General features: G+C 42.7%; 1 protein-coding gene across 5 annotated transcripts in view; it reads left to right on the top strand.

Moving 5' to 3' along the window:
- Positions 1–14,266: 14,266 nt before the first annotated feature.
- Positions 14,267–24,770, top strand: part of AFF1 (ALF transcription elongation factor 1) — a 176,584-nt gene continuing 166,080 nt past the window's right edge. For 4 of the 5 annotated variants that reach the window (XR_011437499.1, XR_011437500.1, XM_023637755.2 and 1 more), the window contains exon 1: positions 14,267–14,561. The gene's annotated coding sequence lies outside the window, so the exon portion shown is untranslated. The remainder of the gene's footprint in view (positions 14,562–24,770) is intronic. The other variant, XM_070263450.1, reaches the window with a different exon arrangement.

Below are 24,770 nucleotides of genomic sequence, written 5' to 3'. Positions count from 1 at the left end.
TTCATTACCATTTTCTATCTTTTAAAAAATATTGCTGTGTATAATTGACAAGACAGGAAACAACAAGGGTTGGAGAGGATGTGGAGAGAAGTGAAACCTCATACACTGCTGGTGGGAGTGCACTGGTGCAGCCACTATGGAAAGCAGTATGGAGATTCCTCAGAAAATTAAGAATAGATCTACCATATGATCCAGCTATTCCACTGCTGGGTATTTATCCAAAGAACTTGAAAACACAAATACATAAAGATACATGCACCCCTATGTTCGTTGCAGCATAATTCACAATAGGCAAGACTTGGAAGCAACCTAGGTGCCCATCAAGGGACGAATGGATAAAGAAGATGTGGTATATATACACAACGGAATACTACTCAGCCACAAGAAATGATGAAATCCGGCCATTTGTGATAACACGGATGGACCTTGAGGGTATTATGATAAGTGAAATAAGTCAGAGGGAGAAAGTCAAATACCGTATGGTCTCACTCATAAGTAAAAGATGAAAACAACAACAAACAATGACATAGAGACAGAGATTGGATTGGTGGTTACCAGAGGGGAAGCAGGGAAGGAGGGGGGCGAAAGGGGTGGTGTTAGGCACATGTGTGTGGTGATGGAGTGCAATTCGTCTTTGGGTGGTGAACATGATGTAATCTACACAGGAACCAAAATATAGTGATGTACACCTGAAGTTTATATGATGTTATAAACCAATGTCACCACAATAAAGATAAATAAATAAATAAAGCAGATATACAATGCAAAAAAGAAATTGCTGCTTTTATTTCCTTCCTTATTGAGCTATAATTTGGTTCCTTCTTGTTCCTTTGGATATTACTTTTATTCAAATCTTGTAGTTAAATGCTTAGCTGCCTTGTTTTAAAACTATCTCGTTCCTTAATAAATATATGTAAATTGTAATTTTTTCTCTAAGAACTGCTTTAACTGTGACCCACAGGTTTTCACGGGCAGTATTTTCATTATCATTTATTTCTAAGTATAAATTTACTTTGCATTTTTCTTGTTATTATAAAGGTTATTTAGGAACATATAACGATTTTAAAGTATGTGAAATTATATTTTTCCTTTTGTAATTAAATTTTAACTTCATCGCAATATACTTGGACAAAACTCCACCCAGAAATGACCCTGATGGACAGTGATGGAAGGAAATCCTCCCAATAGGATTGTCTACTGTACTAGGTTGAATATTGCCCCCCTCCCCAAATGCACATCCACCCAGAACCTATGAATGTGACCTTATTTGGAAATAGCTTTTTTGAAGATGTAATCAAGTTAAGATGAGGTCATACGGATTAAGGTGGGCTCTAACCCAATGACTCATGTCCCTATAAGAAGAGGGAAGTTTGGGCATAGGTACATACGGAAAGTGCCATGTGACAACAGAGGCAGACATTGGAGTGATACATCTACGAATCAAGGAACACCAAGATTCAGCAGCCACCAGAAGCTAGCAAGAGGCGAGAACTAATTCCCCTAGAGTCTTCAGAGAGAGTATGGCCCTGCTGACACTTTAACTTCAGACTTCCGGCCTCCAGAACTCTGGGACAATACACTTCTGTTGTTCTAAGTGATGTGCTTTGTGGTAATTTGTGATGGCAGCCCTAGGGAACTAATATATCTGCTTTGTCTGATATGAGAAGACAGATGTATGCATTACCCTAATTCATGTATGGTTGCTAACAATTTGGTTGGATGGTTAGAGAAGGAAGCAGACTGAAAGATTTGTGACAAAGAAGTATGGAGAAGAGGATATCCTTCTTGGAAAGGACACAGACTGCAAAGTTCTTTGTGTCTGTGTGGATGCTCACCAAAGGAGATTCACTGCAGACAGGCTCTTAATAATCAAGTGGACAAAATGACAAGCTCTGTGGATGCAAACAACCTCTTTCCCCAGACACCTTACTCAATGGGCCCGTGAACAAAATTGTCATGGCAGGGATGGAGGCTAGTCATGGACTCAACAACATGGACTTCTCCTTACCAAAGCTGACCTGCTTGATGCTATTGCTGAATGCCTTATCTGCCAACAGCAGAGACCGGCAGTGGCTTCTTGATAAGGCACCACTGCCCAGGGTGATCAGGAGCCATCTGGTAGTAGACTGATTACCTTGGAACTCTTCCATTGTTGGGAGGGCAGGAAATCTTCCTCATTCAAATAGACACATATTCTGGGTATAGATACCATCTCTACCCATTATAATTCTACCAGGATCTCCATCAACAGACTCGCAGAATACCTTATCCACCATAATGGTATTCCACACAGTGCTGCTTCTATCAAGATACTCATTTCATAGCAATAGAAAAGCAGCAGTAGGGGCCGGCCCTGTGGCCAAGTGGTTGAGTTCATGCGCTCCACTTTGGCAGCCCAGGGTTTCACCAGTTCAGATCCTGGGTGTGGACATGGCACCACTCATCAGGCCATGTTGAGACAGTGTCCCATATAGCACAACCAGAAGCACTCACAACTAGGATATACAACTATGTACCAGGGGGTTTTAGGGAGAAGAAGGAAAAAAAAAGGAAAAGCAGCAGTGAACATACGCCTATAGAATTAACTGGTCTAACCACATACTCCAGCATCTGCAAGTGGCTGTTCCAACTTAGAGATGGAATTGCTTACTGGAAATTCATTTATGGTGCCAGATGGGAGACAAAACCTTTAAAGACAGGGTTCTGTCTTTAAGATGCAGTATATGCTTTGAATCAGAGATTGTTATACAGTGCTATCTCCTCCACAGCCAGAGCATATGGATTCAGGAACCAAGGGGTGTGAGACTGGCTCTTCTCACTGCTATTTCAAATAACCTGCTCACAAAGTTTTTGCTTCCCATCCTGGCAACTCTGAGATTTGCTGCTTTAAAGGTCTTTGTTCCCAAGGGAGGAATGCTTCCACCAAGGAACACAACAATGTATGCACTAAATTGGAAGATGAGGCTGCCGCCTGGCCATCTTGGGCTTCTTATGCCACAAACCAACAGGCAGTAAAAGGGGTCTCTCTACTGCTGGAGTGATTGATCTCAGCTCCCAAGGGGGAACTTGGCTGCTGCTAACCCAAGAGTACAAACAGGACTATGTCTGGAACCGGGGCATTTCCTGGGGCATCTCTTAGTACTTCCACGTCCAATAGTAAATGTTAATAGAAAACTGTAACCAAAATAGGGCAGAGATAGCGAGGACTCAGGTGCTTCAAGAATGAAGGTTTAGGTCACTCCACTAGGAAACTGACCAGCTGAGCTTCTAGCTGAGACCAAAGGAAATATGGAATAAGCAGAGGAAGACGGGGGTCGTAAATATGAACTATGACCTCAGGACCAGTTACAAAAACAAGGGCTGTAGTAGCTTTGCATATTTTCTCTTTGCTTCTTATGTATATGTGCTTGTTTGTAAATATTAACAATTTTCTTCTTTTTCCCATTCCTATTTCATATACAAGCTGTTGTAGGTTAACTTTACAATTTAGTCTTTAGGTAATAGAATATTTAGTAGAATTGTGACTCAATTTGAGAAGCAATTAATATAGCTGGTGTTAAAGTATAATCTTTTAATTTAATATAATTTTTTTAAGATTTTATTTTTTCCTTTTTCTCCCCAAAGCCCTCTGGTACATAGTTGTGCATTTTTAGTTGTGGGTCCTTCTGGTTGTGCTGTGTGGGATGCTGCCTCAGCATGGCTTGATGAGCAGTGCCATGTCTGAGCCCAGGATCCAAACTGGTGAAACCCTGGGCTGCCAAAGTGGAGCATGTGAACTTAACCACTCAGCCACAGGGCTGGCCCCATTAATTCTACTTTTTTAATTAAGGTAAAATATGCATAACATAAAGTTTACCATTTTTTAATTTTGTAAAATTTTTATTCTTTTTTTTTTTGAGGAAGATTAGCCCTGAGCTAACTACTACCAATCCTCCTCTTTTTGCTGAGGAAGCCTGGCCCTGAGCTAACATCCATGCCCATCTTCCTCTACTTTATACATGGGGTGCCTACCACAGCATGGTGTGCCAAGCAGTGCCATGTCTGCCCCTGGGATCTGAACGGGTGAACCCTGGGCCGCTGAGAAGTAGAACGTAGGAACTTAACTGCTGGGCCACCGGGCGGCCCCTATTTTATTTTTTTAAAAGACACTATTTTTCCAGGGCCGGCCCCGTGGCCGAGTGGTTGGGTTCACACCCTCTGCTTCGGCGGCCCAGGGTTCAGATCCTCGGCGTGGACATGGCACCACTCATTAGGCCATGTTGAGGTGGCGTCCCACATGCCACAACTAGAAGGACCCACAACTAAAATATACAACTGTGTACTGGGGGGCTTTGGGGAGAAAAAAGCAGGGGAAAGAAAAAAGAAGATTAGCAACAGTTGTTAGCTCAGGTGCCAATCTTTAAAAAAAAAATAAAAGATTTTATTTTTCCTTTTTCTCCCCAAAGTGCCCCGGTACATAGTTGTGTATTTTTAGTTGTGGGTCCTTCTACTTGCGGTATGTGGGACGCTGCCTCAGCATGGCTTAATGAGTGGTGCCATGTCCACACCTGGGATCTGAACTGGCAAAACCCTGGGCCTCCAAAGCAGAGTGCACGAACTTAACCACTCAGCCACGGGGCTGGTCCCTTTACCTTTTTTAAGTGTACAGTTCAGTGCCATTAAACACATTCACATTTTTGTGCAACCGTCACCACCACCCATCCCCAGAACTTTTTCATCTTCTCAAGCTAACATTCTATACCCATTCAATAATAACTTCCCCATTCCTCTTCCCCCCAGGCCCTGGCAATCACCACCATTCTACTTTCTGTCTCTATGAATTTAACTACTCTAGGACTGTTTTATTTAATATATATGTTTTTTGAAAATTAAGATCATAACTCTCACACGAATATAAAATGAATATGTATCAGAGGTTTTTTTAAATTTTCTTTAAAGATTGGCACCTGAGCTAACATCTGTTGCCAATCTTATTTTTATTTTATTTTATTTTTTTCTTCTTCTCCGCAAAGCCTCCTAGTACATAGTTTGCATATTCTCCTTGCAGGTCCTTCTGGTTCTGCTATTTGGGATGCCACCTCAGCATGGCTTGATGAGTGGTGCCAGGTCCGCACCCAGCAGCTGAACCAGTGAAACCCTGGGCCACCAAAGCCGAGTGCACGAACTTAACCACTCCACCGTGGGCGGGCTCCGGAGGTTTTATTTACCTCACTAATTAATGAAGAAAGCAATAAGATGTTACAACTAGATCAAAGGAGAATTTAAACATATATATAGCTAACAAGGAATGTTAGAATGAATTTACAGAAAGATACAAAATGAACTAACCACAGAGAAATAATCAATTATATTACACTGGACACAATTCATTTCCAGTTCTATGGGCTCAAATAATTTGCATTATTATTAGTTTTCTACAACTAACAGAACTGTAAAATAACCCAGAAACAATGAAAGGAAAGATAACCAGGAAGTGTGTTCAAGGTAGAATATTAGACAACTATACACATAGAACATGGATGAATATTAACAATATAACACTTAGTGGTAAAAAAAATGAGTTCAAAATGCCAGTTATCAATTGAGTGCTTGTGAGCTGCAAAGCCGCCTGGAGCCGGACCCTGTGAACAACTCTGCTTTGCCTGCCGGTACACTGTTAGGCCATATCAGCAGAGGGCACTGGAGGGACACGGCAAGGCACGGCAGAGGCGGTGGCTTCCCTTTCTAGATCTTCCTGTTCCATTGAGGTCTCCTCCGGAGACCCAGGAGCACCACTCTCCAGCAAATGTCACCACCAGCCTAGTGGGTGCTTCCAGCTGACCATCCCTTGCCTGCAGGCTGCACCCCAGCTCCGGGCTGCAGCACGCCACTGAAATCCTGTGCCTCTCCAAGGAGGTTGGAATCTCAGCCCTGGGAGCGGGGTCTGTTCCAAGTTTCTCCTCTCTTGGGTGTTCTCCTTCAGCCCCCGAGGTAGCAGTCCTGCTTACATTTGCTGTTCTGTAGAGTCACCCTTTATCTCTCTTAATAGTTAACCACCTTCTATTAGTTCAGAACTGTTACATTAAACTTTCCCTGATAAATTATTGGTGTGGCTTCTGTGTCCTGACTGATACAACCAGAACCTTTATTCATCCTCTCCCTATTTACTTCTTAACCTTGTCACATCCATATTATTACCCTAACAAGAGAAATATATATTAGCATGCTCTCCTGTCTTTTTCACTTCCTCCCAAAGCACTCACCATATTAATAATATCTAGAATTTTAGGTCTGCATTGTAATAGATATATTTTCTCTTTTTCTTTTCTTTGGTCCTAGTTGCTTTTTCTTTTTTAAGGCTAAACAAATTTTACTTGAATATATGATACCCTTACTTCTGATATCTCTTAAGGCACATCTGGATTTAAAATTTTTCTTCTCATCTCTGTACTTCCTCAAAAACGTTTTCAATGTGGGTTTTTGTGTGGCAGATTTTCTGGGAACTTGTATGCCTGAGGGTGATATCACTTTTACCACAGCTGTATATTTGAGTGACACTTTGGCTGAATAGAAGACTCTAGGCTCAAGTTTTTTTTCCATACTTATATATGACTCCTTTGTCTTCCTGCAGCCAGTTGTGTTGCTGAGAAGTCTAGTATCAATATGATTCTTGTTCCTTTGTAGGTCATTTATTCTCACTTTCTAGAAGGTTGCAGACTTTTTATCTCTGGTACTCTTTAATTTTACTATAACTTGTCTAGGTCTGATGATTCCTTATCTCTTCTCTTTGGTACTTTATGATCTGAAATCATTCGTCTTTCATCAGTTAAGAGAAATTTAACTTTATTACTTCTTCAAATATATCCTCTTCTTTCTTATTTTTATTATTTTTTAAAGATTTTATTTTTCCCTTTTTCTCCCCAAAGCTCCCCGGTACATAGTTGTGTATTTTTAGTTGTGGGACCTTCTAGTTGTGGCATGTGGGATGCCACTTCAGCATGGCTTGATGAGGAGTGCCATGTAGGCACCCAGGACTCGAGACAACAAAACCCTAGGCCACCAAAGCAGAGCATGCGAATTTAACCACTCGGCCTCGGGGCTGGCCCCATTCTTCCTTCTTCTTCTTCTTTTATTTTCTTGAGGAAGATTAGCCCTGAGCTAACTGCTGCCAATCCTCCTCTTTTTGCTGAGGAAGACTGGCCCTGCGCTAACATCTGTGCCCGTCTTCCTCTACTTTATATATGGGACGCCTGCCACAGCATGGCTTGACGGGTGGTGTGTAGGTCTGCACCTGGGATCTGAACCAGCAAACCCCATGCTGCCAAAGAAGAACGTGAGAACTTAACAACTGTGCCACCAGGCCAGCCCCTTCCTTATTCTTTTTAATTTCATCGTTTTAGACTCTTCTTACATAGATGCTGGCACTTCTACTTCTGTCCTCCATATCTCTTTGCTATGTTTTATTCATGATCATTTCCTGCCAGATTTTGCATCTGTTTTAATGTGAGTGTCTAGAGGAGAGGTCAGCAAACTACAGGCCCTGGGCCAAATCCAGCTTGCCACGTGTTTTTGTAAATAAAGTTTCATTGGAATAGCCATACTCATTCATACAATGGCAGAGTTGAGTAGTTCCAACAGAGACCATGTGACCCACAAAGCTTGAAATATTTACCATGTGGCCCTTTGCAGAAAAACTTTGCCAACCCCTGCTCTAGAGAATGGAAACAATTTTGTTCTTCTTTCTACCTTGAGAGCCTAGGATGTACTTTGCCCAGGTTTGCTGAGTGAATAAATAAATAAATGAGCTTTGAAGGACAGATATTATTTCAAAAGGTAGAACTGAGAGATGCTATTTCAAAAGATGGAAATAGAGTGTTCCTAGCTAAAGGGAACAGAAACGGTATAAGCAAAGACATAGAAGTGAAAGTCAAGGGCACATTTCTAGTAGAGCAATATGTTTAAGAAAAATGAAGCCAAAAAGACCGATTTAGAGCTATTCTGGGAAGTCTTGAGTCTAGAATGGGGAGTCGATGCTTAATTCTCTTCGCAATTGTCAGATATGTCACATGACCAGAGATATGCTTAAAAAGGACTCATCTGGCAGTGCTGTGGAGACAGACGAGAGAGAAGAGACTGGAGGGATGGAGAATATTTGAGAAGCTACTGTAATGGTGAAATAACAAGGAGCTGACCATATGGTGATAATAAGCATGGAGAGACAGTGCAGCTTGATAGAAAGACTCTTCAGAGTCGCAGACTTGTTCTTCCATCCTGGCCCTACAATCTCCTAACTGTGTGATATGAGGCAAGTCACTCAATCTTTCTGAGGCTCAGTTTCTTCATCTGTAAAACATGGTGATTCAGTGAGGATCTGGTTAGGAAAATAACAGTCATGCGGGATAATTCAGTAGAGAGAATTTAATAAGGGAACTAGTTAAAAGGTATAGACTGAAGAACTGAAAGACCAAATAGGGGAAGGTAGGGCTACCCAGGGATTAAGCAACCACAGGAACCAACGGCCACCCCCCAAGGCTGGGACTAAGGGAGGACATAGCGTGACCAGAGACCGGGCGCAGAGCCACTCGTCAGGATCTGAGGGAGCTGGAGCTACAGAGGAGGTGCAGCCAGGGGTCAGAGCCATTGCCCACAGCAGAGAGAAGAGAAACACCCTGGAGTCCCGTCTCTTCCTGCCCTCCAGTCTCCTCCCACTGCCATCCATTGGCCAAAATTAGCCAGAAGGCAGCTTCCCAGTAACGAAGCTGAGAAATGTGGTTTGCAAGAATCAACTCCTCGTGATTCACAGGAGAGAAGAGGGAGAGCAGGGACTGGATTTGAGGCAAGCTTGCAAATGCCTGGCACCCCCGGGTGTATCCTTGGGGTTACCGTGAATATACCTCAGCTGAGATTACACACTGCGCCACATATAGCTACATACAGCATACAATCAGTGAATGGTAAATGTTATTTTTTCTTATCATTTCTTACATCTTTAGCCACATCTTTTACCATCTTCCTCTAATTTCAGACATCCTGAAGTAGTTCTAGTTTCTAAAATTCACCATGAACTCCATCACTTTGGGACGTGTGCAATTTAGCTCCCTCTGCCCACACAGCATTGCGCCCTTCCCTGATCACACGCATTTTCACCAACTTCCTCTTTTCCTTTATGATTCATCTTAGGTTCCACCTCTGGCAGGACGACTTCCCTGAGTCCATCTTTTTTTTAGACGTCCCTGTCTGTGCTCTGATAGCGTCCCATGCATGCCTCTATCATCACACTAAGCAGACTGTATGGCAATGATTTATTGATTCTTTTGACTCTCTGTGTTAGTTTTCCATTGCTGCGTGACAAATCACCACAGACTTAGCAGTCTAAAACAACACCCATTTATTACTTCACGGTTTCTGGAAATCATAAGAACAGCACACTTTACCTCGGGCACTCTGCTCAGGATCTCACCAGGCTGAAATCACATCATGGTGTTGGCCAGCTGTATCCTCATCTGGAGGCTTGACTAGGGAAAGAACCATTTCCATGTTCCCTGGGCAGAATTCATTTCCTTGCAATAGTATGACTGAGGTTCCTATTTTTTTGCCAGCTAGTGGCCAAGGACCACTCTCAGCTCCTGGAGGCCACTCTTAGGTCCTTGTTACATGGCCCTCCCCACAACGTGGTAATTTCTTCCTTCAATGCCAACAGGAGAGCATCTGCTGTAGCTTCAAATCTATCCAACCTCCTCCTTCTTTTACCCTTAGATCCTCTTTTTAAGAAGAGCTCACCTGATTAGATCAGGCTCACCCACACTCAAAGAGAGGAAATTAAATAGCAAATACACACCAGGAGTGGGAATCTTGGGGCCATCTTAGAATCCTGCCTTCCACATTTCTCCTTCTGGATGCAGACTCTCCAAGAACAAGGCCAGTCTCTTATCTGTCCTTATGTCCCCAGAATTGAACAGAATTAGTATCTGACACAGTAGCTATTCAATGAAAGAATAAAGAAAGAAAACAAAAACTACAAAGTTCCCTTGTAGGGGAGGGAGATATTTAAAAGGAAACTGAAATGTGACTTGGTGGGTAATGGACATTTGAACCTGAATCCTGGGTCTATAAAAGTATCATTAATGAAAGTTGGAAACCAAACAGGAGGAATCGGGCTGGGTGGGTTGTGGAAGAATGGATGGAGAGAGTGAAAAACTATGAGTATCATGTGAGATGTACTAAGTTTGTTTTGCCTATAGGACAGTCGTGTGGAGATTTCCTGCAAACAAATGAAGGTGATGGTCTGGAACTTGGAAGACAGATAGATGTAGAGGTGAATTGTAGTATTGAGTTCTTGAAGTTGTGCCATCTTCTTTAGGGTGCTTGTCCCTCCAGTACTGTTCCCACTGGGGCACCATACCTTGGCTCTTGTATTCTGGCTCTGCCTGTTATTTCTTTCCCTTTCCCACTGCAACTATTTGGTTTTCCCATAATCACTCAGCTTTCCTTATCTTCTTCCCATCTAAACCTCTGGATGTAATGGTTAGAATGAAAACCCATTGCCGAATCCCTTGGGTCTGCTGATGTGAATTGAACTAGAAAGACTTCAATTGGGATATTCATACTAATCTATTCTGTATGTGTAGTGGTAAGAACATGACCTTGAGCCATGGAAGAGCTGAGTTCCAAATACTGCCTCTGTTCTTTACTTGCTATATAATCATGATCGAGACGAATGATGTCTCTGAGCCTATTCCTTCTTTATATGTGAACTAGAGAGATACACATGTTTCCAAGGGGATTAAATAAAATTATGTGTGTAAAATGTCTGGTAAACTGTAGCCACTCAGTTAAATCCCTACATTTATTTTTTTAGAGAAGTTTGTGGATGTTGTGCTCATATTATTTGCTCCATGTTCCTTGGGGTTTTCCAAATTACGACTTTAAACGTGAAATCAATTTAGCAATAATATCACTTGACTAAAAAAATCATAATCTCCACTGGGATGGGGAAGTAGTGTATAGCGGCAATGAGTAAAAACTCATATGCAGTGTGAAGTTCATATTGTACTTGTTAGAAAAAGTGACGTCAGGTCGCCAGGAACCATGTTTTCTGCAAAGTTTTCATGACGGAATAAAGACAGTTATTTTAATTATAATAATTGTGCACCTAGTTATTCTGAGAGCAAAAGCCAGCAGGCTTACATTTGCATTTCTGCCTCCCAGGTGGAAACATAAAGCTAGGAATTTCCATCTCTGCCTGCGATCTCTGCCTGGTTGTCAGGACGCTTTCTTCCATGGCCTCAGGGACCATGACCACAGCCTCACGCAGGCCTCTTGATTTTTGTATGGCAGCCACAGTAGTCTTTCTAAGATGCAACCTGATCAAATCCATCTCCTACGCCTCGCACTCAGGTGGGAAAGGAAAACCTGCTAGGCTGGCTGTGGGGACCTTTGCCATCAGTTACCGGTGGACCTTTCCTGTCTTATTTCTTATTACTGTCCCTCATAATCTTTGCCCTCTTCATTTGTGTTCTTTCTTGGGAACTGGCTCTTCCTCCACTTCCCTTTACCTACCTTAGGCTGATCCTTCCTCCTCCTTCCTCAATGTCACTACCTTCCTCCAACTCTGGGCTGGTTGTTTTCTTTCACTAGATTAAGTTCAGCTCTCAGTTGGGTTAGGATTTATTTACACTTTGAAGAAGTCAGTGCTGTTTGAGATATACATGCAGTAATCTGGGAGTAGCAGAATTGAAATTGCTGGTTTAAAATGCTCCATCTTGCTGCAGAGTTTGGGAGGACTTCCGGCTGGCCAAGCAAACAACTGTCTGCATCGTGATGCATCGTGATGCCAGCACATTCCCCGCCAGTCTCCATCTTTCCAGTTGTGGTCCTGCCCCCATGTAGGGTTCAGGAGCTCTGAGAACACAGCCTATGAGCTTCTGGGAGCCTCTAGGGGGTTCCCCTGTTTGTCTTTAAAAACTTTCAGTGAAATCATGGCTGAAAATTCTCAAGGGACCTCTTGGGAGTCCTCACATGAAGAGGTAGCCAAAAAGGTACCATCATTGTATTATAAAAGGGAAAAAAAATTTCAGTTCTGTTGAAAAAAGATCACTGATGTCAGAGACATGCTTCACCTTAGCAGAAACATAATCAGGAATAATTTTGACTAGGTTGTCAAGACTAAGGAAGTGCTAAAATTTCGTTCAATGTAAAAATGTAACTTACGAATTCCTGTAATGAAGAAGATTCAGGAAAGTGTAGCTAATAAAGCTAAATATTTGCATCTCTACTGTATATTTACTTTTCTTTTGTTTATGCTATAAATTTAAAAAAACTAGATCTAGTATAATGACTAATTAAAATAGCCTGCTTATTAACTATTTACTTAATGTGACCTGGAGAAAAGGCAGAAAGGCAACTTAAAAAAAAATTCACTGGAAGGACTATCCTGCTTTTTGTTTATTTATTATGAGAAAATTAGTTTTGATTTAAGTGTTTTTAAATACCCTATCAGCTTTCAGGAAATTAATCAATAGGGGTGTACCTTCGAATGCTTATTTGCTGGCTTGTTTCCACCAGGTACTGGAGTCTCAGGAAAACAGGAGCCCGGTCTTTGTCATTGATATGGCCCACCAACTAGCACAACGCCTTAAGAATATTCATATAAATGGGACGATCTATATCATCTTCAACAAAAAAATTTTGCAAAATTACATCCCTCAACTCCAAAAAGAAGAAAATAAAATTATCAAACTTCTACTGCCAACATCACTTACTAAGTTGACCACACCTTGAAGGAATTAGGAGGTAGGAAGGGATTAGAAAAAGGAACATAAGGAAGGAAAAAGTTGTAGGTAGGAGTGGTAAAAACTTTCAGATTATAAAATAGTCCTATGCTTATATATATCTTACAATGAAATACACTAGTTTCATAACAAAAAGGTTAAAATGTTGGTTATGATAAGAATAGATATCAGCCTCTATTAGAACTCTCTAAGCCCACAGACACCCGTCTGTCAGAGCTGACTCCTGTCCCAGGTGCTCACGGAGAGGACTTCCAGAGCTGTCGTCTAGAGGCACACTACATTTCATAAGGGACACGTAATTATTTCAGCCGTTGAGGTAGATCAAATCAATATCACCATAGGAGCATACGGAGTTGGAGAGAAGAGTCATATTTTGGAAAGCAATCCATGGGAAATTAAGTCAAGCAGCCAAGGGTTTAATTTGGAAATGCAAATATCTGCCGATTAGGTTTTCAATTAAACACTGTTCATATGGACAATGAAGGAGCCATGAGGAGCAAAGCAAAAGCAGCAAAAAAAAAAAAAGAAAAAAAAAAAAAAAAGAAAGAAAGAAAGAAAGAAAGAAAGAAATACGGCGGGCACGGAGGGGTTATTTTCATACACTATATTAATTTACATTTATATTATATTACATTTGAGTAAGGTGATTTTCTTCATCCAAATAATTTCACCCATTTTAAACCATTAGGATATTGGGGGAAAAAACCCATCTGGGCCACTTGATGTAATCTTTCTGCATCTCTCGCCGGGAGGAAGGTGAGACGAGGCAAAGAAGACAGCTTGATGCTTTCCTTGGTATGTTCACAGTAGGCAGCGGGTAGCGACTTCACTAGACATTACCTTTCCCTTCTTTCGTTTGGTCTGTTTGCCGAAACTCCTACACCCATTAGAATTTTCTGGGCTTAGATTGCTGGAGAGGAAGAACCCGGAGGCTGAATTCCAGAGACCTGGTTTCCCATGCCATTTTGTAGCTTGTGACATTGAACGCAGTAATTATTTTCAGCTCTTTGGTTTCACTATTCGGGAAATGACAACAATAATCTATCTGTTTTATAAGGTTGTGAAGATGAGACGGGCTGGTGTGTGTGAAGCCCTTTATAAACTGTATAACCCTCCCCAGATGTTAGTCATTATCTCCTTTAAAGGGCACAGAGTCTGTTCCAATTGTATAGGAAATTGCAAAACGGCTCCTTGACACTTTTAGTCAGAACTTGACCCTGAGCTTAATCTTGCTGTAAAGCGAAAGGGTTCTCGAGCCCCACACCAGCCCGGGGCAGGGTCACCCACGCCGCCGGTGCGGTCACTGCCGTATCCATCCTCAGCTGCAGCTCCCCCTCGAGCCTCCCACCAGTCTCCCGCGGAGGGCCGCGACCTTCCCCGCCGTTTGGGTGGCGCCAGCTAGAGGGCGTCGGCCGGGCGGAGCAGGGGACCGGGGCCGGGAAGGGGGGTCGAGGGTGCGGGCAGGGCGGCAGGGGGCGTGGCCTCCCGAGGAGGGCGTGGCCTCGCCGCCCGGGCGTTCTGGGCGGCGGGCGCGCCGAGCGGGCGAGCCAGCGAGCGGACGGGCGCGCGCGGCCCCTGCGCACTCGGCCGCCGGCTGCGCGCGCCGCGGGCACAGTTGCACTGTCGCCTCCGCCGCTCCGGAGCCGGCCCCGCGCGAGCCGCCGCGGAGCCCGGGAGGACGCGCTCACCTGCGCTCTCCGCACCCGCGCCCCTTCCCCACCGCAACAGGTCAGGGGAGGGCGGAGGCGGCGAGGGCGCACGACCGGGGCTGGAGGACGAAGGGGCTGGAAGGTAAGCAGAGCCCTGCGTGCCCGGGCTGGGGTCAGCCTGGCCCCGCACGCCGCAGCCGCCGACTTCTGGGAAGCCCAGGCTCTCCCCGCCTCGCCGCCGGCTTCCCAGCGCTCTGACTCAAGTCGCTGGCCTTCCCACTTTTCCGGTGGGAACCTTCGGGGAGAACCGGCGAGGGAGCCGCAGGGCTTGCACTGCCCTGACTTGCAAATCCGCGGCAGGTAGCGGCTAGAAAACCTGGGCAGGGGAACACAGGAAGAGACCCAGCCTCCTCCCCCGCCTCACCCCTCAAAAGCAAACATCTGCCCGTGCACCCCGCGTCTTGCGGAAAGATGTTCCGTTGTTGGAACCTGGTGCCCGGGTTGCGTAATAGACGAGTCCCAGAAGTTTCTCGGGGGGTAAAAGCGGGGCTTTTCTCTCCTCCATCCCGCTCCCCCCTCCCGTCGTCATTGTCACCCCTCCCTCTTGCGTCTAGCGGAGAGATTAGTGGTTCCAATCCCGTCTAAACGGGATTGAGAGGGAGGCGTGTGTCGGTGGTCCGCAGCCTCCAGAGAGGGAGGGGAAAAGTTGGAGGCACCTTCTGAGACGTGCTCCTGGGACAGAGGGGTTCGGCGTCTGCAGAACATGGGACTGGTTAATTTCTCTTGACAATAATTTTGTCGTCGGGTGTGTGATCCTCTGTGACTGCTGCATGCCAGCCCTCCGACGTTGCGAGCGCCGGGGTGGGCGAATTAAAAGGGAGAGGAATTGGAGGATTGTATGAATTTGTACTTTCCTTTACCATAATGGTAGTTACATTAATGAAACTGCGATGGGCCTTCGAGGGTCTTGATACTTTCCAGCTGGGTTTGTCTACTAGGAGTTTCTATCCCCCCCATATTGTTATGCAAATTACCCCAGGAAGACCCTTGGCTTTGGAGGTGGAGATGTGGCTGTAATCTTCCGGGAGCTAATCTTGCATGCGGGGCGGGGGAGGCCTTGCAGACACTGTTTTGTTTTCTTAAAGGTGGGATGGGGTAATTTTAACCCTGTTGGTGCACATTGGAGCCGGGGGTGGGGGGTATGACGTACCATCGAGGAACCAGACAGATTTAAAACCTTCAAGGTGACACTGTAAATTAAGGCGAAGACCCAGTGTTCCCTGGGACCGTTGCAAAGTGAGAAGAACTCAGTAATTGAGGTACAAAAACATTAGGCAAGAGAGCAGCCTGAAAAGTGTGGGGATTTTGCTTGTCTGAGATTATTTCAGAGCAAGGTCATGCAGAGTTGGGAGAAGACAGGTGGCGGTGGGGTGCCTCCCCCGGACCTGCTTGGTGTCAGACTCTGAGTCGGGACAGAAGGCATGAGAGAGAAAAAGACCTTTGGACTCGGGAGTCGACTTCTCCTCAGAGGCATAAGCATACCTAAGCATGGCCCTGTTTCAATGTTTACTTCCTCTGTCTAATGTATTTCCTTAGCTTGCCTTTCATCTTTAGTGGAAAGGATTCCTTGAGTGGATATTCTGGAAATAATTCACAGGAGAGTTGAAAATTCTGGATGCTTTGCCTGTTTTAATTTAAAGGTGTTGTCTCTTGCCAGTGTCAGAAAGTGTTGTTTTGGGAAATAAATCTGCAGAAAAGAAATGGAGAAAACTAAAGGATAACGAACGACCCAAGAGAATGAAGGAAAACTAGGAGAGAAAGCAAGAGAATAGATAAGTAGTACTTAAAACGAGGAAAACTAAGTTGAATCAGCCAACTTAGGAGAGAGGGAACCAAGGAAAAGATTTAGGACAGATTTGGTCACTTTAAGACAAAGAAATATTGAAGAATGGGACACAAGGCTTTGAAAAAAATGAGTTTAGGGGCCTGCCCAGTGGCGCAGTGGTTAAGTTCGAACATTCTGCTTCAAGGCCTGGGGTTACCAGTTTGGATCTTGGGTGCAGACCTACGTGCTGCTTGGCAGGCCACGCTGTGGCAGGCGTCCCACATATAGAGTAGAGGAAGATGGGCACTGATGTTAGCTCAGGGCTGGTCTTCCTCAGCAAAAAGAGGAAGATTGGCAACAGATGTTAGCTCAGGGCTAATCTTCCTCAAAAAAGAAAAAAAGAAAAAAATGAGTTTAGATATTGGGGTTTTTTCCCCTCTTTCTTTTCTTTTTCTAAGTATAACTCAGCGATGATGAGGCTCAGGGTGTGGGGCTTGCAGGTCTGTGACTGAAGTCTTTGCTTTCCACTTGCAGGAAGAAAATGCACTATTACATATTAGAGTTAATATGTCTTATTCACTGTAGCCATTGAATTTCTGGAGTGTCTTTGGCATTTGTCACTTGCTTAATTCTTCAACTTTGTAAATATCAAATTTTGAAGAATCACGGTGTGTTAAATTAGAATGCAGAGATCATCCAGACATGGGCATGGATGTTAGCTCAGGGCCAGTCTTCCTCAGCAAAAAGAGGAGGATTGGCAGTATTTAGCTTAGGGCTAATCTTCCTCAAAAAAAAAAAAAAAAAAAAAAAGAATATGCATGGATTTTTTTGTTATGAGAAGTCACTGTATCACTGTGGGGTTTTAAGACAATAAGTAGTTAGACTGCATCAAAACTGGCTGTCTCTCCTGTTTCCTATCTGGTTTAACTGCATTTTGCAAAGAGTTGGTTGAGCTAAAAGTAAGTTTTTTTTATTGACTAAGATACTTGCCTAATTGGGTTTTGGATTAAACTTGGAAGAGGACTCCTCAGTTAAGACATATATCTGAGTTGCATCTTTATTAGGAACCTCACAAATCCCTGTCGCCATGTGGTGGTTCAGTTGAAATTATAAATCGCCTTGAAAGTTGAAAAGTTGGGTAAAAAAATTAAGCTTGGAAAAGGCAGACTTGTTTTCAATATTTTTTCAAAAGCAAGCGAAAGGAGTTTTATACTCAACTCTGTAATTTGTGCTCTTTCATCAAACAAATTTGCATATCCCTTATGAAGTTAGTTGACTGTCAAAATTCCAAATCTTGAGAAGGCCTTATGCTTTCACTTTTTGAAAAGTAGAGCTAATTTATATATAAATATTTGGATCAGTATAAGACAAACAGGGGACAGTATACTCTGCAGATGTCTCTTAAGGAATGGCTGCAAGCTGGGATAGTCTCCTTACTTTTGAAGCCCTCCGCTGATAGCTGTCCTTCAACTTTAGTTCGCTTGCTATCTTAGATATGTTGAAGCTAGATATGTCTGTTGAAGCTAAAAGCCCAAAGTTCCCCTATTTCAAGACTCTAGACTATTAACTAATTTTTCAGGAGATTGAGAAATTTATGTTGGAGAGAGTACAAACTAAGGAACTGCATTTACCATAGATCTACAAAGTTTTGTCAATAAATTATATTTTCCTCATTAAATTATAAATTCAACAATGGTTTCTGTTCCCAGATGATGTTTAATTGGCACTGGTTTTCTAGCAGTCTCTCTTTCTTTTTCATACACCGTAGTAGCTTATTTAATATTTAATGAATTGAATCTCAGATTTTATTAAAATAGATTACATAAACACTGTAATCTATTTATTAAAATTCTACCCTAGTGCAAAAACAGTATGGAGATTTCTCAAAAAATTAAAAATAGAAATACCATATGATCCAGCTATCCCATTGCTGGGTATTTATCCAAAGAACTTGAAGTCAGTGATCTCAAGAGATTTATACACCCCTACGTTCACTGCAGCATTATTCACAATAGCCAAAATGTGGAAGCAACCCAAGTGCCCAATGACTGATGATTGGATAAAGAAGATGTGGTGTACGTATACGATGGAATACTACTCAGCCATAGAAAAGACAAAATCATCCCATTTGCAACAACATGGATGGACCTTGAGGGTATGATGTTGAGCAAAATAAGCCAGACAGAGAAAGACAAATACTGCATGATTTCACTCATATGGGGAAGATAAACAAACACATGGATATAGACAACAGATTAGTGGTTACCAGAGGGGAAGGGGGTTGGGAGGGTTGGCAAAAGGGATAAAGGGGCACATGTGTATGGTGATGGATAAAAATTGCACTACTAGGGGCCAGCCCCACGGCCAAGTGGTTAAGTTCGCGTGCTCTGCTTCGGCAGCCCAGGGTTTCGCTGGTTCGAATCCTGGGCACGGACACGGCACCACTCATCAAGCCATGCTGAGGCGGCATCCCGCGTGTCTACAACTAGAGGGGCCCACAACTAAAAAGAAAATGCACAACTGTGTACTGGGGGGCTTTAGGGAGAAAAAGGAAAAATAAAATCTTTTTACAAAAAAATTGCACTACTCGGGGTGAGCACGATGAAGTGAATTCAGAAATTGATAAACAATAATGTATACCCAAAATTACACAATGTTGTGAACTATTATAATCCCCATAAAGTTACTTGGAAAAAAATTCTACCATAGTGCAGAAGTAAATGTGAAATATGTAGTTCTTTGTACATATGAAAGATGTACATACATAAATGAAGGCACACATCCTTTATTCTTGCCTGTGTTTGTATCTACACAGCAGCTATGAACTTGAAGCCGTGAGGTTCTAAGGCCATCAGAGTTGCTAATAAGAGTTTTTGTCTTATGCCTTAGGACAGAACTCTTCCAATAGTGTCCTCCAGGGGAAGACAATCAGCTGATTTTCTTAAATTATCTGGCCCATTTTAAACATGACTAAGGATTTCTTGTTAGAGCGACTTTTTCCTATTAAAAGACTGAGATTATTGTGACAAGTGGAACCCAGAGGTATCAATTACATCATTAATATAATACCTCATATTCATTCCTCATACCGTAGAAGTATCGAGCATCTTCTTTGTGTCAGACCATACTCGAAGCATTGGGGAAACTGTGACAACATCATGACCCAGAAAGAGAAAGAGCTCCTGCAGGTGGAGTTTACATTCTCGTAGCATAAAAGCTGTTTACCAACGGCTTTCACGTGACAGTTCATTTAAGCCTAATTGCAACTCTGAAGTTGGAGTTGATTTTCCATTTTAAAATCAGGAAACTGAGTTGAAGTTGTTAAGTGACTTGACTCTGTGACTCAAAGCCTGTGCCCTTTCTGCTATGGTACGCTGTGTTGGCTGTGTTGATATGTGGTTTCCTGTTTTTCAAGAATTACAGCTTGACTAAAATATAAATAGTGTTTCTCCTTGGCTAAGTAGTTCTTTCTGATCATTATGGGAATAAAAAAGCAAGTATTTTCATTTTGCATTCTGGACGTATATTTGTGACTCCAAAGGAAAATATGATGCAGACCTGTTAAACAGAGGTGGTGTTTATTTGCACCAGATAAAGATCCTTACCTTCCTAAAAATTAAATGCAAGGGCTTTTGAGCCATCTCCCTTAGTGCTTGGAATCTATTATTCAAGTTATGAGAAGTCAGTTCACATCCGTATGTAAATCAGGGTATACCCACACCATTTCCCTCAGTCTTACAGATTCAGTGAATATATGCAGTGTAGCACTGGTTTTCAAACTTACAGCAAGCATCAGAATCTCCTGGAAGGCCTGTTAAAACACAGATGTGTCTCCCCCGCACCCCCCCAAGTTTCTGATTCACTGGGTCTGTGGTGGTGCCCAAGAATTTGCATTTGTAACATTTGCAGATGATACTGATGCGGCTAGTTTTGGAACTACCCTTTGAGAACTACTGTAGTGTAGCAGAGAATTTAAAAGCTTGGTTTCTGAGCCAGACAGGTTGGGCTTGAATCTTGGTTATGCCACCTACTAGCTGTCAGACCTTAGGCGAATTACTTAACTCCTTGTCAAGAACTCTGAAGCCTCTGAGATTTTACCCTACTTTCAACTAATAAGGTAACCTGCCACAGTTTCATGGACTCCTGGGGAATGACTTTGTTACTCATAATAATAGCTGTAGCCGCAGTACCAACATTTTTTTACACTGGTTCTCAAAACCCCAGTTTGCAAAGGGAGATGTGGGAAGAGCCAAGCGACGCTTGCAGACGTTACAGGAGAGGAATCCTGAGCTTAGGGAATTCCAGTCTTTTATAATGGGCAGTAAGCATGCCTTCCCTTTGCTCTACAAGGAGACACTATCTCTGTTTTCCAAGGTTGTTCTCTATACAAGCATCCTTAAAGATTGTCTGGAACAAAGGCAGTTGGTGCCTCTGGTTGTATGACATGCAGAAATGCCACAGACCCATGGAGAATTGGCTCCCAACGCTTTCCATTCCCTTATAAAATGGGATTAACAATATAATAGTATCTCCCTTACTGGGTAGTAGAGTAGATTAAAGGTACTGAGATTTGTCAAGCACTTGGAACAGAGCATAATAAGTGCTACATCAATATTTCCTATTATTACTCCTGAAGGAAATAATTGTGTTTATTTTAATGGTAAGTATTGCTTTATAATATGGAATAATTTCTTTACTGAGTATTCCTAACTTTGAATTCCAAGAAACTTCTTTAATGGATCTAAATTCTAAAATGGAGATAATGTTATTTTACTAGACCATGGGGAATGAGGCCAAAACATTTGCTACCAATATTTATGTGCTTTCTCATTTTTTTCTGCCTCCTTATGGTTACACAGAATCATGTGACTAATTGTGTCCAGTGGGCTGTCTGTGGGAGTAACATGTACTTCTGGGCTGGAGCATTTAAGTGGCTTTTATGAGACCCTTGAACTCCCTCTTACTTCAGTAAACCCTGAAGCCACATTTCCACATAGTGGAGCTTCCAACAGCTTAGGCTTCTCAATGTGGAGAAAAGGTCCATGCTCTCCCCTACCCCAACACACCAATATGCAATGGACATAAAGGATGAACATGAAATAAGTCTTTGCTCTGTCAAGCCACTGAGATTTGGGGGTTAATTTGCCACTACGGCATAACCTAGACTGTCTTCACTATATTCCAGTGCCTATGATGCCTGCCTACTGTGAGAAAGTTGACAGTTATTTTAAAATATAGGCTCTGGGGGTGTATATGTAAAGCTAGACATGGAGCTTGCATTCTGTTGAGGGAATATAAGCAATTAACGTTTATTTATTTAGCATAAGTTAATTTCAGATAGTGGCGAGTACTGTGAAAAGATAAGTGTGGCCAACACTGTTACTATCCTACCCAATGCCCGTTCCCATTTTTTTCTTGCTAAGAGAACCTTAATTGTGTGTGGGACTACACTGTGCCCAGCCCTAGGTGATAGATCGTGTTTGTTCCCAGCCAAATCATGACAATTTGTGTCCTGATTTACCTGCCTCCCCTGCAGCTCCAGGAGGCCACGTGACCTAGTTCTGATTTTTTGATAGTCAAGGTTTCGGGGAAGGATTTCCCTTTCCTCACAAAAGGAGGTAGACGTGGTTGGTATAGCCACACTTTCCTCCACTCAACTTCTTCCTGCCTTGAATGTAGATGAGATGTCTGGTTATGGCAGCAGCCTTTTTGTACCATGAGATGGCAAGCGTAAAGACAACACGCTAAATATGGCAGATCGGAAGGAGCCAGAGTTCCTGATGACCTCATTGAACAGCTAGAACTGTACCAGTAGCCAACCTCTTCTAGACTTGGTCTAGGAGGAATATAAACCTCTGTTAATTAAGCACTTGTTACTTGCCCCTAGATACATTCCTGACCCATGTAGAGTATAATGGAATAGACTGGGTTGGCTGGAGCATGTGGTTGAGGGCACAGCAGTGCTACATTACCCATGCTCATCAGGGAAGGCCTGTTTGAGAATGTGTCATTGAGCTGAGACCTGAGTGTTGAGAAGGGGCCAATAAGATGGGAAATGTGTCCTTGAGTTTGGGTTGGAACAAGGATTTGAAGGGGAGAAAAGATAACGGGGGAAATCGTGTTCCGTTATGAGTTTCTAAGCTCATGGGCTCCATGTGGCACTGGAAAGCTAAAGGAACTGCCCGTGATCATTTGGGGCAACTACAAGGACAGTTTGGACCCCTGCTATGATTATGATCTGCTTGGGATATTACACCCCAGAGTCCAGGGGAATTCAGACGAAAACAGTGTGTGTGATCATGACTCACCCCCGACACATTGCCCATTACCAAGAGACTGTTATTCCTGTAGGCTGTGTGGGAAAGGGCAAGGGAAGTAGGTCTGACCAGGGACGACTGACGAGTCTGGCCTCTGGGCAGAGAATTTTCCTCATAGTCTCCTTTGGAAATGGGGTCATAGTCATGGGGCTTTGAGACCTGCTTAGTGGTGGTTGTCCAGTTGAAAAGCTTCTGTAATGTACGGATTCTCCCAAGCATGTGCTTTGATTGGCAGAAAAATAACTAGAACAACTACTACCGTTTATTGAGTCCTTACGGTGCGCCAGGCATGGTGCTAAAAATATTACAAACATTATTTTATTTAACCCTCCAACAATCTCGTGAAGCTCCATATTACCGAAGAGAAAGCTGAGACCTTAGAGAAGAATAGTAATTTTCCTGAGGTCGTATAGCTGGTAGGTTGCAAAGCAGGCCTTTTAGCCAGCCTGTCATAAATATCCCCAAGAGTAGGCTCCCCGGAATGTGCTAGGTTTTGGAAGCAGTTAATGACCTAGACCAGAATATTTGAAAATATCCTGAATCATGTTTTGTATTCCTCCTTCCTCTTTTTCTTTCCTTGTAATTATATATGTATATGGTATGAGTGTCTCTAAAACTAAAAAAAAAAAAAATTTTTTTTACTTGAGTTGTTTTACCTGCTATTTTGGGGAGAAAGGCAGTTTGATATACATGACATTTTTATTTCTGAATGAATTTGCATTGCAAGAGGCTGGAAGGACTATAGAAGGGTCAGTTAAGTATACTTGGCAGGGTGCATTCATAAATGAAACATAGTCTATTTCACTTCATAAAATTTAACATAGATATTGCTGACTTAAACAGCAAGGGCTGCTATGTATTGAATGCCTATGATGTGTCAGTGTGCTAAGTGTTTTAGCTAGATTATAATCCACTCTTCTCAGTAACTCTGTGAAGTAGGCTATTTTCCATTTTACAGATGGGAGCACTGAGGCTACTGGGGCTTCATTTGCCCAAGGTAATCACTTGTCTCGCTTGATCCTATTGTCTTTCTGCTATACAGCACTACTCCGTCATTAAATACAGCCAGATTGTATTTGTATCTTCCTGGCTTTTTTTAGTGGGAGGATTTTAAACTGCCCTGCTTCCATTCATTATTCCATTTTGTCTTTATAATCTAGTGAAAATAATATAAAAATGTATGTTAGGGGCCGGCCCCGTGGCCGAGTGGTCGTGCTCTGCTTCAGTGGCCCGGGGTTTCATCGATTTGGGTCCTGGGCGCACACCTAGCACCGCTCATCAAGCCATGCTGAGCTGGTGTCCCACACAGCACAAACAGAAGGACCTTACAACTAGAATATACAACTATGTACTGGGGGGTTTTGGGAAGAAGAAGAAAAAGAAAAAGATTGACACATTTGTTAGCTCAGGGCCAATCTTAAAGGAAGAAGAAGAAAAAGAAAAAGATTGGCACATTTGTTAGCTCAGGGCCAATCTTAAAAAAAAATTATGGAAACATCAGGAAGACCTGATTTAATATTTATAGGCAAGTATATTCCCCCCACCCCTATATTTAAAGAAAGAATGTTTACCCAGGTAATAAAGGATTCACAGCGTACACAATAAAAAGTGAAAGTGCCCCTTTCCAGAGAAACCACTAGTAACAGTTTGCTCTGTGCATGCTCACGTGTGTTATACATAAACATAAAAATAAAGCATTTTCTTTTTAAACAAACTGGCTCACGTTGTACATTTTGTTCAGTATCTTGTTTGGATGAACCTATTCTTTTTGATGTTACGTTGCCTCTCACTATGATGTGTCATAATTGATTTAGCCATTTTTGTGTTTGTATGTATTTGGTTGTGACCGGTTTTCTTATTATAAACAATATTTTACTGCACATATCTCCTTGTACACATGTGACTATATTTGTAAAAACGATTCTTTGAAGGAGAAATTAACTGCAGCATATACTAATTTCCTTTCCTGGCAGTGGTTTAAGATAATAAGTTTCTGACTACAGCACTTTCATTGTGTCCTAACCTAACCTTATATCTGAGTTGCATGGCTGCTCCACATGGCTGTGCAAGTCACGCGTACATCAGCACCTAAACAGCCTTTCCCAGGCTGATTTGGTATTTTCTGTGAGACATAACTGAGTCATAACAGTCAGTAACCTGGTGATGCAGCCTCCTTGCCCTGCCTCTGTGGAAGGCATTGTGCCTCCCG

Source organism: Equus caballus, chromosome 3 (assembly GCF_041296265.1).
Source record: "Equus caballus isolate H_3958 breed thoroughbred chromosome 3, TB-T2T, whole genome shotgun sequence".
NCBI lineage: Eukaryota > Metazoa > Chordata > Mammalia > Perissodactyla > Equidae > Equus > Equus caballus.
This window is presented reverse-complemented; position numbering and strand designations above follow the sequence as displayed.